Source organism: Peromyscus californicus, unplaced genomic scaffold (assembly GCF_007827085.1).
Source record: "Peromyscus californicus insignis strain IS unplaced genomic scaffold, ASM782708v3 Scaffold_7__1_contigs__length_154581171, whole genome shotgun sequence".
Classification (NCBI taxonomy): domain Eukaryota; kingdom Metazoa; phylum Chordata; class Mammalia; order Rodentia; family Cricetidae; genus Peromyscus; species Peromyscus californicus.
Window position 1 is genome coordinate 142,719,405 of NW_026294595.1, and position 15,329 is coordinate 142,734,733.

General features: G+C 54.3%; 1 long non-coding RNA gene across 7 annotated transcripts; it reads right to left on the reverse strand.

Moving 5' to 3' along the window:
- Nucleotides 1-1,412: 1,412 nt before the first annotated feature.
- LOC128101922 (uncharacterized) lies at nucleotides 1,413-14,366 on the reverse strand. 7 transcript variants are annotated; one of them, XR_008215235.1, is made up of 7 exons: nucleotides 13,988-14,366; nucleotides 7,187-12,481; nucleotides 6,407-6,489; nucleotides 5,635-6,092; nucleotides 3,284-4,712; nucleotides 3,075-3,171; nucleotides 1,413-1,658 (listed from the first exon to the last, which is right to left on the reverse strand). It is a non-coding gene; the product is annotated as an uncharacterized LOC128101922 (long non-coding RNA). The 7 variants fall into 7 exon arrangements; XR_008215241.1 differs by having other exon boundaries at nucleotides 7,187-7,285; nucleotides 9,338-14,366; XR_008215238.1 differs by having other exon boundaries at nucleotides 7,187-7,382; nucleotides 9,338-14,366.
- Between the last annotated feature and the right edge of the window lie 963 nt (nucleotides 14,367-15,329).

Here is a 15,329-nt window from a genome sequence, read left to right on the forward strand (position 1 = left end):
AGTCCCCGAGGGGCTGATCTCACACTTCAGGCCACTCTTAACTGATCCCTGGGTTGCTTGGGACCAGCAGAGGACATCTCTGAATTGCCATCTGCTATTCAGTCAACAAACATCTTATCAGTGTGTCAACGTGGCCCGGATGAATAGAACAGCTTAGGGTATGCTACTTGGCACCCATTGCATGGCATACAGTAGGCCTTTGACCTAGATGGTCAAAGGAACAAAAACTAGTCTGGAAGCCTCTGTCCTTCAAGATCACGACCGAGGTCAACATGAATTGTGTGCCTGCTGTCTGCCAGCACGCCAGTGAGTGCCCACCTCTGAGAAGACTAGAAAATGGCTACCACTTCCAAGGCTAAGTGCTGGGATGGGAGCCCAACCTCCCAGGGTCTGGCGGTACCCAACGCCTTTGCTCTGACTACGCTCTGACTGTCCTAAGCTACACACCAGATCAGAGTGGAGAAGCAGTTAGCCCAAGGTCACACGGCATGGGCTTGTACGCAGGCTGTGTAATCCCAGCCCAAAGTCTGCTCATCAGCCCCACAGACCCTTGAGGAAGGAGTGCCAAGGAGTTGGGAGCGGGTGGCCAGCGAGAGCTGAGGTGTACAGGATGAGGCAGGGTGCTCTGAAACAGGGGGACCCTGGGCAGGCAGGAGGTGCTGCCAACTTCCACCCCCGCTGGGGGCCAACCTGCCGGGAGCCTGTGAGGAGGTGCCCTCCCGCCCTCGCCAGGCTGACAATGGCTCCTGTGTGCGCCTTAGTGTGTGAGAGGCGTTGTCCTCTGGGAGGGCTGGCTGTGGTGGCCCATGTCCCAGGTCGCTTAGCAAGGAGAGGTTCCAGTGCCTGAGGGTGATGTGTGTGTGGGTCTGGCCTATGGCTCCTGTGTGTCTGTTCCAGTGTGCCCACGCAGGTCTTGCACACCTGTGGAAGGTGTGTCTGAGCAAGCCTGTGGCTTGGGCCCCTTTTGTGTCTGGGGCTGGCATGTGTATATGGCTGGCTGCACGTGTGTTTCTGTGTTTTGGTCGTGTGCGGTCCATCAGGTGCACATCTGCCTGCATCTGTCTGTGGAGCACCTCAGAGACCAGGTGCTGGGCAGGGAGAAGACATCGGGGTCACCGACAGGCATAGTCCTACGTGAGATGCAGCCACCGGAAGCTGGCTCAGTGACACGTGAAGGTGTCTTATGGCATCTAGCTGTGGGCCAGAGAGAGAAGTGAACTCAGAGGGTAGCCAAGCTGTCTATAGCAAGCCATGGTGCCCTGCTGCTGTGTGATATAACTGCTGGGGAGATGCAACACGCTCATCTACTCCCCCCAATAGGGAGCCCACGACAGAGCAAAGTATGGATGCTATCAAATCCAACTTGGGGAACCAATGGGTTTTATTGGGGTCACTTATAGGAATATGGGTGAGGGGTTACCCACAAGAGCAGGAATGATTCAAACACAGCTGCATCACCAAAGCCCACCCCAGCATGGGTGACAGCTCTCGAAGCTGGGAACGCGGAGCACACTGCACAGCCTGCAGGCAGCTCCGCAGGTGGCAGAGTGTCCTTTCCAGGTGCCTCAATTGGGCTAAACGTCTTCCAACAGCTTGACTGGTCTCAGAGTCTCTGTAGCTCAGCTTCCTTCTGAGGGAGAATCTCAGCTTTTCTTACTCTGGAAGGGAAGGGCCGAGTGGATCTGCTCAGTTTCAGGGACTTCCTGAAGTTGTCTTATTTACCTTCCTGCACAGGCAGCTGCCAGGCAGGATAGAACGTTTCAATCTCAGATGAAACTGTTACACAACACCTGCCCCAGGACAAGAGTATCAGTTGGCCATTTTGTAGAGGCTGCAACCGAGGCCAGGGAAGAGTCATACCCTCTGAGGCTGGAGGAGGAGCTGGCCCAATATTTCCACCTCAGCTGCCTACCCTACCCAAGAGTCTTCTTGTCCCAAAGTCCTTGTGAGGCCTGCACTAAAGACAGGACTGAACCCTTTGAAGTCACAGGGCCTAGTTCAACTTTTGTCTTTGCTACTGAATGTCTATGTTACCCAGGTCAAGTCACTTGGCCTCTCTGTGCTGTTGTCTCATTAGCCAAATGGGAATGATGGTTTCACTGTCGCCAAAGTGCCTGATCACTGCCAACCCACAGCAGCCCATTAGCTTTGGTGCTCTCCAAACTGTCCTGGCAGTACCCAGTGGTGGTGGCGCACACCTTTAATTCTTGCACTCAGAAGGCAGAGGCAGGAGGATCTCTATAAGTTTGAGGCCAGCCTGGTCTACAGAATGAGTTCCAGGACAGCCAGGGCTACACAGAGAAACCCTGTCTTGAAAACAAAACAAGACTGTCCTGGCCTTGACCGTGGCGTGGCTCCCATTCTCACTGAGGCCTTGAGAGTGGTTGAGAGAAGGCTGGCTGTGAGCTGAGTCCAAGGCCAACACAGTGAGTGATGTCCTGGGTGCTTGGGTAATGCAAGGCCAGGCCTGCTACAGGTGTCTGTAGGTGGGGTTTTGGTCGGGACTGCTGGCTCCCCAGTAAACGACATGACACAGAGACTTACTATTAATTGTAAATGCTCGGCCGATAGCTTAAGCTTGTTACTAACTAGCTCTTACAACTTAAATTAACCCACATTTCTTGTCTACGTTCTACACGTGGCTCGGTACCTTTCTTTAACATGACATCTTCATCTTCCTTCTCGCCGCGTCTCCTGGCAACCCTGCCTTCCCTCACCCTCTGCACTCTTTTTCCCTGTCCTCAGGTCCCACCTAACCTCCTTCTGCCTAGCTATCAGTCAGTAGCTCTTTATTAAACCAATGACAGCAACATTATCTTCACAATGTACACAAAGATTATTCCATAACCAGTGTCAGTCAGGTGACATAGTGGATAGGCTTGGAATGTGGCTGTCCACCTGGTGGTGGCTCCCACCGTGTGGAATGGAAGCTGTAAGTCTGATGGGGACAAGTTCTGGCTCCCTCTCCTCTTCTGGATCTGTTTGGGCTTCCTGGGCCAAGAGTTTGGCTCAAGCAGGTCATCTGAGGAAGCTCTCTGACCCTGTCTGAGGGATCCAGGACTCAGTTTACCCACCTGTCCATGCTGACCAGAGGCTTCCACTGTTATTGCTTTAGGGATATCTTGAGTCACTGGGAATATGGTCCAGCTGCCTGTGACAGCAGACGGAGCCCTGTGAGTAGAACAGGTGCCCTCAGAAGCCCTGACTAAAGGTTCCTCAGTTACCTCCCCATGCCACCTCATGCCCTTGCCTTCTGGTCCCCATTTCAGGATTTCCTCCTCACCTGGTACCCTGTTCCCAAGAGGCACTCAGGTAGCCAAGCCCATGGTCCCCTTGCTTCCTTCTTTCTGGCCTGTCACTCTTCCTGGCTGCCACATGCTCGGATGCTGTGGGTGGCTCAGGGGAGGTGTCAGGGACTGATGAGGAGCTCAGACTCACTTTTTGATGACCTGCTGAGGCACGGGGCACACCTACAGGGGCCCCACTCAGGCACTGGAGCAGCTCGGACCTCTGTTCCCTGTGACCTGCTTGTGCCCAGCCTTGAAGGTAGTGAAAGGCCTCGACAGCGGTGCTCCACCTGATCTGCAGGTGGCATGGGGTTCATGGTGAGGAGAGAGCCATCAGGCTGGGAGGTGGAGATCACAGGCTAGAGGAATGCCACACGAGGGGCCAGCCTTTTCAGCTCAGTTGCAAAGGGTGGGCGGGCACTACTTGTGCAAAGGACCTGGGATTGCCTAGGCAGAGAGATGTGGTGGGAACTGAGGGAGTGGTGGGGACCAGAAGGGTGGAAAGAGGTGGGGTTCAGGTGTGTTTGGACAGTCCAGGCAGAGACTGGAGAGATGGCTCAGCAGTTAAGAGCACTGGCTGCTCTTCCAGAAGACCTGGGTTTAATTCTCAGCACCCACATGGCAGCTTACAGCAGTCTATAACTCCAATTCCAGGGGATCTGGCACCTTCACAAACATACATGCAGGCAAAACACCACCGCACACACACAAAAAGTCTTTTTAAAAATGTTTTTGTTTTTTTTTTAAAGACAGTCTTAGGAACAGGCTTCCGTGGTGGGCTGGGGTGGGGAATGCAAGGAGACCAGCTCAGGGCAGTTTGCGGGACTTTAAGATGCAGGGACTCAGCAGACAGAGGACAGTTAGCCATGCCCTCCCACCTGTCCCGTGATGGCGCCTCCTCTTCCCAAACTCCGGTCAGAGCTCCATCCTAGACCCCACCTCCATTGTGCTCTAAAATGCTGGTGGCTCCCCAGTTCCTCCTGATTAGGGGTGAATGCCTTGGCTGGGCCAGATAGCCATCTGGGATCCATCTCACCTGCCTGCTATGATCTTGGCACCGTGTGACCAGCCAAGGGATGGTCCTTATTCCCAGAAACACACCCTGCCCCCCACTCTGTCTCCCTTCTGCTTGCTTCTTCTCTCAGACACTTTGAGTCACACTTATTTATCACCTCCCCTCCCCCGGTGGTCACACAGATGCAAGATTCGTTCCTGGGCCCAGAGAGGGTCTTTGTTGGAGTCCATGTCTCAGCCCACTCAGTCTCTGGAGATGGTAGTGTTCTCTGAGGTGATGCCATCCCCACAGCACACCTTTGAGCTGCCTGAACAGACTCTAAACGGAGACCTGATATTTGAGAGTGCCCCAGGCCATGGCTCACAATGGCTGATATACAACCCAGCACAGAGTCCAGTTCTGCCGAGCCCCTGAAAAGAAAACACGAGGTGTCTTGAGGAGGTGGCTGTGCTAATGCCAGGGTAGCCACTGTGCCACTGAGGGGAGATGGGTGCCTGAGGTCACCAGCCACGCAGGAAGCCCACAAGCACTTCTAGAAGCTCCTGAATCAAGCTGTGCCTGAAGCAGACTTGTCTGAACACCTCAGAAGCACACATCAGTACATTCTCTTACTCAGTCTCTCTTTTATTATTTTTATTTATTTATTAAGTGTTTGGCAGTTAGGCATGCATGTGTACTTAGGCCAGAGTCAATGTCAAGTGTCTCCCTCAGTTGGGTTCCTCCTTAGTTTTTAAAACAGGGTCTCTCACAGAACCCAGAGCTCCCTGATTTGACTAGCCTGGTTGGCCTGCAAGACCCTGGCATTCCCCCATTTCTATTTCCCAAGTGCTGGGATTTAGGCACACGCCACCACACCCAGCTTTTCTTGTGTGGCTTCTGGAACTTAAACTAAGGTCCTCAGACTTGTGGGACAAGACCTCAACCTACGGCTCTTCCAGCCCCTCACTTTCTCTCTTTAAAACTCGCCCTGGGACGGGTTTCTGGCGCAGGTGCTTCCCAGAATTCTGACATGCACAGGACTGGCTCAGCATTTACTATCACCCTGCCCACCCTGCCTCCGCCTCTTGAGGCATTCCCCTGTGGGAATACACTGGGAGTCTATTCCTGGGGAGGCCTGACACTCACTGTACCATCACTCACTGTGGACAATAAGAATTGTCTCCTCCTTCAGTTAACAAGATAGAGAGACAAAGAGACAAAGACAGACAGACTGACAGACACACACACACACACACACACACACACACACACAGAGAACGAGAGAGAGAGAGAGAGAGAGAGAGAGAGAGAGAGAGAGAGAGAGAGAGAGAGAGAAAGGATTCCTCCTCACACCTCAGGGAAGCGCTCTTCCAGTCTCTGCAGGATCCTGTAAAGCAGCAAGCTCTTCCTCAGCATGCTGGGAACACTATGTCAGGAGCCTTCCTTCCAGAACGTACCTCCGGATTTCTCAGCCTCTGCATCTGGACATATATCTAGAGCTGCCACTCCTGGCTTTCTCCCAAGATGGCTTCTTCAGTATCCCTGATCTCACCCAGCCGGATGTGAGTGGTACTGCTCGCCCTGACTGTGATAACCTTGAATGTCTCCATACCTCCCAAGACAGAGGCAGCCCTGCTTATGTACCCCAGCAGAGCCCTCCTGTGTACTCATTAGATGCCCGCAGTCATCAATTGGAGAAGACACCGAGGAACATTCAGGAACTTGGTGTTTCTAGGAGAGCTGGCTCCTTTGTGTAGGGAGAAAGGGAGCCACTGCAGGAACACGGGGTTGGGGTGGGGAAGTGGGGGAGCCTTCAGAGAGAGAGAAAGGGAAGAAGCAGATGAGAAAGTCTGGGTCGTGCTTGACTGTGAGGTTTGGAGCAGCAGCGGCCATTATGAGTCAATGAAGAGAACTATTGGGAGGACGGAGCCCAAGTCTGGGATCTATGTCTTTTCTGATTGCCTAAACTGCTGACTTAAGTAGTCCCTAATTCCCTGTAGCAATCTAAACACCTGGTCTACTAGGTGGGTGTTTCCTAACTTCTAAAGCCCCCTTGGGTGGTGCATCTCTCCTGCAGTCAAAAGCACCAAAACCCCGTGGATTGTATATATATATTCCGACTCACCTTTGAGGTCACATCTGATTTCCAATTGAGGGCAAAGGGATGTACTCTCCATACCAGGGAGAAGGGCACCAGAGAGGAGAAGGCTAGAAAGATAAACCAGAAATTCTTTTTGTGAACTATGGTTTTTCTAAACAACTGAGGCTGCCTTGAACTCTCAACATTGCCTCTGCCTCCTGAGTGTCAAGATTATCACCACGCACCACCATGCCCTGTTTATGTCCATGCTGGGGGTGGAACCCAGGGCCTTGAGCATGCTAGACCAGCAGTGTACCAACTGAGCCACACCCCCAGCCTGGAACTCTGTAGATTTTTTTTGTGGTTGCTGTTGTTGTTTGGTTTGTTTTCTTTTGTTGTTTGTTTGCTTTGAGACAAAGTCTTGGTGTGTAGCCCAGGCTGGCCTGGAACTCGCTATGTAGATCATACTGACCTTGAACTCACAGACCTCCTAGTGCTAGGATTAAAGACCAGTGCTACCAGGCCTGGCTCGGATTCTGTTTTGTTTTTTAGATTTTATTTATTTTTGTTTCATGTGTATGGATGCTTGTATGCATGTATGTCTGTACAGCACGTGCATGCTGAGGTCAGAAGAGGGTGTCAGCTCCCCTAGAACTGGAACTACAAACAGTTGTGAGCTGCCATGTGGGTGCTGGGAACCAAACCTCGGCCCTCTGCAAGAGCAGCCACTGCTCTTAACCACTGAAACATCTTTCCAACCTTACTGGCTCATCTATCAAACACTTCTGTATTAGACTCTGTATGTCCCATCCTTCTGGAACTCACCATTGAGAGATCATTGTCAATCAGGATAGATCAATAACCAGTCTGCCAGCTGATGGCGATCAGGTTCTCTCTGAGGTGGGTAGGCTGCAGACTTCTGGTCTTTTGGGATCAAAGGCAACACGGTTAAGAAAGAGTCCACGTGCTGGGTGGTGGCACTTGGGAGCTGAAGCAGGAGAATGGTGAGGTCCTGGGCAGCCTGGACTATAGAACGAGCCCTTGTTTCAGATAAACAAAGCAAGGAAAGAGAAAACACTCACTCTGCCTCGGACTGGGACATGAGGGGGAGTCGAAAGGACCTCGGTGGGCACTGTAACTCCCTAGCACACAGGGATGTGGGGTCAGTACTGGCCCTGAATCCTGGGCCAGCCCTTGGCAGCATGTGACCACAGAGGCCTCCGCTTCTCTCTGGCAAGCCCCACCCCACAGGTCTGGTGCTCTCATGGTGGTGGCGATGCTCAGATATGTACACGTTGGCCACGATTGCACCACTGTGTGTCCAGGACAGCGCTGAGCTCCCACTGACCACGGGGACGGTCTCAGCGTAGCCTCTCCGCCATCACGCAGCAGTGACGAGAACTCCTGGGATGGGGGAGGGCGTCACCCCACACTTCCCCTTTTGGTCCTTTTGAAAATAAACAACGGATTGCAAGTTGGAAGAGCTCGGTTAGTAACTTCCAGCCGCAAGTGGGAAGGGAACAGAGCAGGTGTTCGTGGTCCATCCAAGAAAGTTCCGGAATCCTGTGTGCCTGACAGTAGGAGCTGTTCTCCACCCTCGCCCACCTCATCTCTGGGGTCAAGGGGAGGAAGAGAAGCCATGTCAGCCAAGGCAGGTGGCAGGTCTCTGGGAACAGGCCTGTAAACCCTGACCACCCTCCTCCACTCCTTGCTCCTGGGCCTGAAGGGAAAAAAGCTCCGGGGAGGATGGATCCTTCCCTGGAGGCCAGGCAGGCACCGTGAAGGGACCAGTGTCCAGAGGGCAGGCAAGGCCAGGGGATCCTGGGGCCTGAACTCTGGCTAGTCTGTCCTGCTCACCAGCCACTGCCTGAGCACCTACTGTATGCTGAGCAGGACCAGTACCAAGTAGACACACTGTGTACTCTCAGAGTGGGGGCTGTGGGAGGGGCAGACAGTGGGTTGGTGACATGCTGGAGGTCCAAGGAACCCCAAGCTCAGTGATGATGTTGAAAGGGTCGGGAGGGCTTGCTGGGGAAGTGATCTTCAGTGGAAAGCTGACAGAGTGGTGTGGAGAAGCCACGAGAGCCAAGGCAAGTGCAGTGGAAAGCCGATGGAGTGGTGTGGGGTCTGGGATGGGAAGCTGGAGGTGACGTAGCAGTGTGTACAAAGGCTCTAGGCAGCAACAGGCCTGTCCTGAGCCATAGAGGCCAGTACAACTGAAGCCAGGGAAAGGGGAGAGTATTATGGGCTAGGAGAAGGTCCAAAGAAGGGCCAGGGCAGGCGTGGCCTCATGGGGCAGCCCGAGGACCTTTACTTTATCTGAGTGAGGTGGGAGCCACAGGAGGCCCTGGAAAGAGGAGGCCCTGCCCCAAACCACATTCTAGGAGAGGGGACTGTAGGACAAGGATCGGGAGAGACTAGGACTGTGCTCACAGCACATCGACTGCGGTACACAGCCACGGACCCAGGGAGACGCACCCGAATCAGAAGCTCACCCGTGGCCCCTGTGCCATTCAGCCCCTCCCCCACACACCCGCATGCTACCACGCAGCTGGCATGCACTCTGCGTCCCTGTTGATTCCAAATGTGTATTCTAGATGTATGTTCCACACCCGGGCTCTGCACACGTGGGTGATCCAATGCAGTGCACAATCTACACACATGTGAACACCCACAGGATACCTATGTGGGTGTATTTTGTAAATATGTGTAGACTTGACCCACGCAGCAACCCCCCACATATACCACACATGACACACCGCACACACACACACACACACCACCTACAACACAGCACACACACCATGCTCACCCCCTACCTACTACAACACAACATGCCACACATACACACACCCCACATACTCACACATACTTATACCATACCACCCACCACATACCTCCCCCACACCAGTCACACGTCATTCACACACACACACACACACACACACACACACACACACACACACACACACGTACCTAGTGATCCAATGCCTGCATCATAAACCACGTTGACATGCTTCTGACTTCAGAATGGGGAGCCTGCCACTTTGGATTTGGGGTGCAGTTTCTGCTTCCGCTGCTCGGCTTGGCCGGCCTCTCAGGACTCGGGGACCACAAACCTGCCTGGCTGCGTTGCTCATGCAAAGCGGCCACCTGCTTCAGGGGCAGACACAGGCTATATTAGCTGTCATCACCTAATAACGAGGTCTGATCTGGAGCCAAGCAAAGCCTACGGGGCACCTTCCCGGAACAAGGGCGTGCTCACACGTTGGCACGCACACCCACACGCCCTCTGTCCCGAGCAGGGTGTGTGGGAAAGTGGCAGACCCATGTGGGAAGGAAGGACTGAAACTCTAGGGACTTGTGAGTCAGCACAGGGATGGGACAGTTAATGGGTGTGTCCCTCAGCTCCAGAAAGATGACGAGATGGAAGGCTAGATAAAGTCTGGAGGGCAGGTGGGTTAGTCAAGATTCCCCAACTCGACTCACAAGGGACCAAACCCCAACACAGATCAGTTCAAGCCAAGAAGAATTCAGTGAGTCACATTAAAGACATCTTAGAGATGGGTTGCTTCAGGCACAGCTGGATCCAGGTGTTTGGATGACCTCTGCTTCCCACATCTCTGGAAGACTGAGCTGACGAGAGGTACGGAACAGCTCTGTGGCTGTGAGCTATTATGGTCTGCTGTCGCCATGACAGTCTCCCAGCCTAGGAGCTGTAGGGAAGCCACGCTCTGCCCCCACTGGACAGGCTCCCACAGGAGTTGGGTCTCGGGCTGGAGGCAGACTGCTGTCACCCTGTTTCTGCAAATTCCCTGCCAGGGAGGCCTCTGGGTCTGGATAGACTTGGGATTCAGACTCAGTTCTGTTCTTCAGTGCCATCATCTCCCCATGCCTCAGTTTCCTCACTTGTAAAATAAGGACAACGACACTCACTTTGGTTTGTTGTTGTTGTTGTTTTAAAAAATAAAATTGATTTGTGTGTGTGCCTGTGTACACGTGAACATGTTCCTATGTATGTGCTCATGTGTGTGGAGGATGATGTCAGTGTCTTCATCCCTAGAGTTCCACATTATTTAGTTCTTTGTGTTTGTGGGAGGGGTGTGTATGTGGGCATGCGTATGTGAAGGGATGTAGAGACTAGAGGCTGACATGGAGTGTCTTTCCCTATTGCTCCGAATTTTAATTTTTGAGTCAGGGTCTCACTGAATCTGGAGCTCACAGATCTGATAAAAGTCTCTGACCGGCGAGCCCCAGGCCGGCGAGCCCCAGGCATCCCCATGCCTTGGCCTCGGCAGCACCGGGATTACAGGGGTATGCCGCTGTCCTTGGATTTTTACATGGATTTACGGGTTGAACTCGGGTCCTCACGCTGTGGGGTGACCACTTCACCCACTGGGCCGTCTCCCCAGGTTCCAGCTGATTGTGTTTGAGATAGGGTTTCACTCTGTAGGCTAGGTTAGCCTCAAACTGGCAATCCTCCTGCCTTAGCCTCCTGCTCACTGGGGGTCCCCAGCCAGTGAGAGCCTAGATTTGTGCCGAGGCATCTGGCCATGCAGCTCGACTCTGTGACTGGAAGGTAAGATTCAGGCTGTCCATGCAGGTGTCTTGAGTTGGAGGCTGGTAAAGGGGCGACGTCTACACTGCCTCAGCTTTCCTCTTCGGTGAAATGGCCTTTCAGCTATGGAACAAGGAGAGAGGTGGGCTAAAAAGAGACAAAATGACTCATAGATGACATCACATTTGTGTGTTGAGAGCCTACTGTATGTTTAGGATTTTGGGATGGGGGTTAACGTTCCACCTCTGAGAGACCTCTTTCCAGTGTCTGGTCCCACATAAGTGATGGCCTACTGTGGAGAGACTGCAGCAGAGACCCAACGGTGATGGGGGACAGGAGACATCTGGGCTGTGACCGCCCAAGGTGAGGTGGAGGGCCTGCAGGGAGACCTAAGTGTGGGGCACGCAGTCCAGCCTGGAAGAGCCATCGATGCGAAGATCCTGAGGTTGGAGTGAACAAGGCCTACTGCTGCTGGCAGGAAGGCAAGGTCCAGCCCCACCACAGGCAGCCGGAGTGCAGCCTTGTCCTCCAGACTCCCCTCCTGTCCCCCTGCAGAACCGACCTCAGGCCAGCATCGCCTTCCTGAGCCATCCCAGCTGCTGCGGAGGCAGGCGCTGCTGTCCTGCTTTGCCTGTTAAATGACAAACAGCATTCTTTGTTCTCACTTCGTTATGTGACAGATGCTCAGGGGGCTGCTGCCATCAGTCCTCTTCCCTGGCCAACACGGGATGCTGAGGACCGCCAGCCTTGGCTCTGTGTCCTATCCTGCCTGGCCTCTGTGGAGTGGGGACAGTCCACGGAGGGTCTGTAGGTGATCGTGGCCCCCTGCCTGGTTCAGGACAGCCCTGGGCTCTGCCAGGGGAGTGTGGGGTCTCAGGGCAGGATGCTATCCTTGCATGGAGAAGACTGAGCCTGCAGCCGTCAAAAAGCTAAATACATTCTTAAGGTGCCTCTGAATCTTCTTTCGACGGATCCACGTGAGCCCACACACCCATGTCGCAATATACAGTTACATAGAGGTCACCCATTCCTGGAACCAGCAGGCTGGGCTCCCAGGGGCCAGCCTCTGTGAGATGGGTGCACTGTCTGCTTCAGCCAGAGCCTCCTTCCACACCAGAGACAGAGACCGCGATGTGTCTCAGGCTGTCATTGTGTGGGACCTGCACACAGCCACCCTCTGGGAGCTGGGTGTGTGGGTGGTGATGCTCTGGGGGGGCAACAGGGCTTCCTGTGGACTGAGAGCTCCAGCTCCCCAGGGTCCTTCCTACAGCCGCTCTTCCTGAGTCCCCGCCTCCCGAGAGAGGTGTGGCTCCGCAGCCTGCACAGGAGCCCTGAGCAGCCAGCCCTGGAGCTGGACCTGAACCCAGGCCTGCTGGGCAGGGCTGCCCACGCTGCAGGAAGTGGCGGCGTCTCAGAATGTTTGTGTCTTTGTCCTCTTCTGACCTCTAGGCATCCCGGGCTGCAGCCTATAGAAGATGGCTGTCGTCCTGTCGCCCCTGACAGGTGTGTCCGGGCAGAACCGTGGTGGGAGCATTTGATGTCAGAGACGCTCGCTGAAGGATCTGGGAGCAGCAGTGGAGAAGAAAGAACTTGGGGACGCAGGACCAAGGGAACTGCAGTCTCTGAGAGGCTCTCCAGAGCTCTGTCTCCACTGAGCTACACCACCAGGCCACCAGGCCATCAGGCCACCAGGCCTGCAGCCAACCCCATCCTGTAGTCCCCACCTCATCCTGCACCCCTTCCAACTCCTTGTCTCCTCGTTCCTACCCTACTTGGACCCATGCTTCACGTGGTCAGGGGGCGCCTCAGAGCCGAGTCAGTGATGTTGTCCTGCCCTGGTAAAGCCTCCGTTGTCCCTGCTCTGTACCCCAAATCCTGCCTGACACCTCCACTTCAACCAGTTGCCACCCTCATCTCAGCCCTCATCACGCCAGGGGGCTGCCTCCATCTTGGCCCAGCAGTCACCCGCTATGGAGGCTGACCCTGACTCCCCACTCTGCCACCAAGCAAAAGCTGCTGCTCTCATATACCATGCTGACACCCCCAGAATCCAGTTCACACTGTGGCCAGAGAGTTCCTCCTGCACCCCAAGTTCTCCCTGGCCATCCCTTGCCTAGACTCTCTCTAGTCCTACCTCCGGGTTCAAACTCCAGATAAGATCTCTGCAGACCTAACATCCTCCAGCCTCCATGTCCCCTGAGCTCTCTTGCATCAGCACTCGGACTCTGTGTCATGCTGGTTGCCCGGGTTTCACCCTCCATGAGGGTACCCTGGGGACAGTGGGCACTGTCCAACACCCTGAGCTCCCTAGATGCTACAGGACCCTGTTGCCAGTTACATCTCCAACTGTTCTTCAAGCAGACTAGCATCTCTTTGGACCAAGCTGTTGACTGACTCTCATGAAGGACTGATGGGGTATGTAGGGTCAAGTCCCACCTCCGCTGCTTTTGGGTTGTGTGTTCTGGGGTGGGTTGCTTGGTGTCTCTGGGTCTCATTTCCCCACTGAACTGTATAAACTTGTTGTCTAGGTTTGTTCCCATCAGGCTTTGTGGACACACACTGCTGCCTGCCCCAGGGCCTTTGCACAGGCTGTTTGTATACCTCCTGGCTTTGCCTGGGAAGTCTAGTGCTGCCTCCTCTGGAAGACCTCCTTGATCTCTCCAGAGCACACACACTGATTTGAGGTTTTTGAGCTTCAGGATCCCGTCTGACTGCTGGCCGACTCCAGCCAGGGTGCTTTTCACCTCTGTCGTTGTCGCTTACGCAGCACGAACATTGTTGGAAGATACCAGTCACCTGTGCTGTGACCTTGGTCTTTTCATCCTCCAAATGAGAAAGCTGAGACTGGAGTGCTCCCTCCCAGCAGGCCTTCAGCCTCCCTCCTCCACCCGCGCTGCACACTGGACCCAAGGCTGGAGGCAGGAGACATCCCTGTGACATCTGTGTGGGGTCCCTGAAGGCTTGGGGTCAGGCTCCCTCCCCCAACAGTTCCCTCCCTCCAGGCAGCCCCTGGTGGCAGCCACTGTGCTCTCCACACACTCCCTCTGCCCCCACACCCTGCCTCTCACCGTGGATGGCTCTGTCAGGATTTCCTCTCCCTGTCCGTCATGGCGGCTCCCTTCTCTCTCCCTTGTGTGCCGTTCTCCCGGGACTCCTCGCCCAGCAGCGGGGTCTTCGAGGCTGTACCTCTGTCTTGGCTGCACACACCGCTGAAGTGACCAAGGGAAAAAGAGAAGCGGACCAGTGGACTCGGCTTCTCAGCTTGCAGCTGCGTAGAGTCAGCTCAGGGCTGCGAAATGGCTCACAGCAGAGTGCGCCCCACATGCACAGGGTCCAGGGTCCACCTCCAGAGTGGGAAAAACTCAGCTCAGACTACCAACACAGAGGAGACTCGCTAGTCACACACAGAAACCTAGCAGCAGGCCGAGCTCCTGGCCCACCCACTTCCTCTTCTGTTCGCGAAGCTCTTCTCAGTCTGTGCTGGGTTGGTTTTTGTTTTTGTCTCAGCTGGCTTCTACTGTGTTCCACTGAGCACAGCAAGGGCTGTGAGGAGACAGGGGAATGACTATCAGTATGCAAATATACGTTCTAAGTCCCAAACACTGAGTGGTTGAATGTCCACAGACAGAACTGGTTTCTCGTAGCTGGAGGGGACATTTAGAAAATCATCGTAGCCGTGGAGCAGGACTGCAGTGGCTGGCCCCCAAACAGGAGCAGTCTCAGGAGGAGGAGGAGGCAGAGAGAGGCTCAACACTCCTGCTTCCTAGTCTCTGCATCAGAGTCTGAGGGGAGAATTCTCTGAGCAAAAAGCAGCCCAGGGGACGAGGGTCAAAGCCCCAAGTCTTTCCCCAGAACCTCTCGAGTTGAAGGCGGGATGGTGCAGATCTCCACTAGGGCAGAGTGGCCCAGCCACAGGGGACTTTGCCAACAGCTCTTTAAAGTGTTTGTTTTTCTGATTGTGGTGACAATGGCATGCTTATTGTTAAACCACCGCCAATAACTCAGAAAAGCATTTAAAACGGTGGCTCCAGCCCAGAGTGGTTTTTGTCCCTGGAGGAGCATGTGGCAGTGTCTGGGGACATTTGGGGTTACGTTGGGGGCAGGGTGTCTCTGGCATCTAGTGGGTAAAGACCCAGACTCTGCACCATTCTCCGAGCTTAAAGTGACCCAACCAACCCACGTCTGTGGTGCCAAAGTGTAGGCAATGGGATTTAAAGATGTGAAAACACCTCCCAGTGGCACACACCTATCATTTTAGCACTTGGGAGACTGAGGCAGGGGGATTGTCATGAGAACAACGCATCAGGACCCTGTATCAAGACAGAATACATGTCAAGCCTGCACAAGCCTGAGTCACATCCCCAGACTCACGTTTTCTACGGGGCTGGAAAGATGCTCAACGGTTAAGGG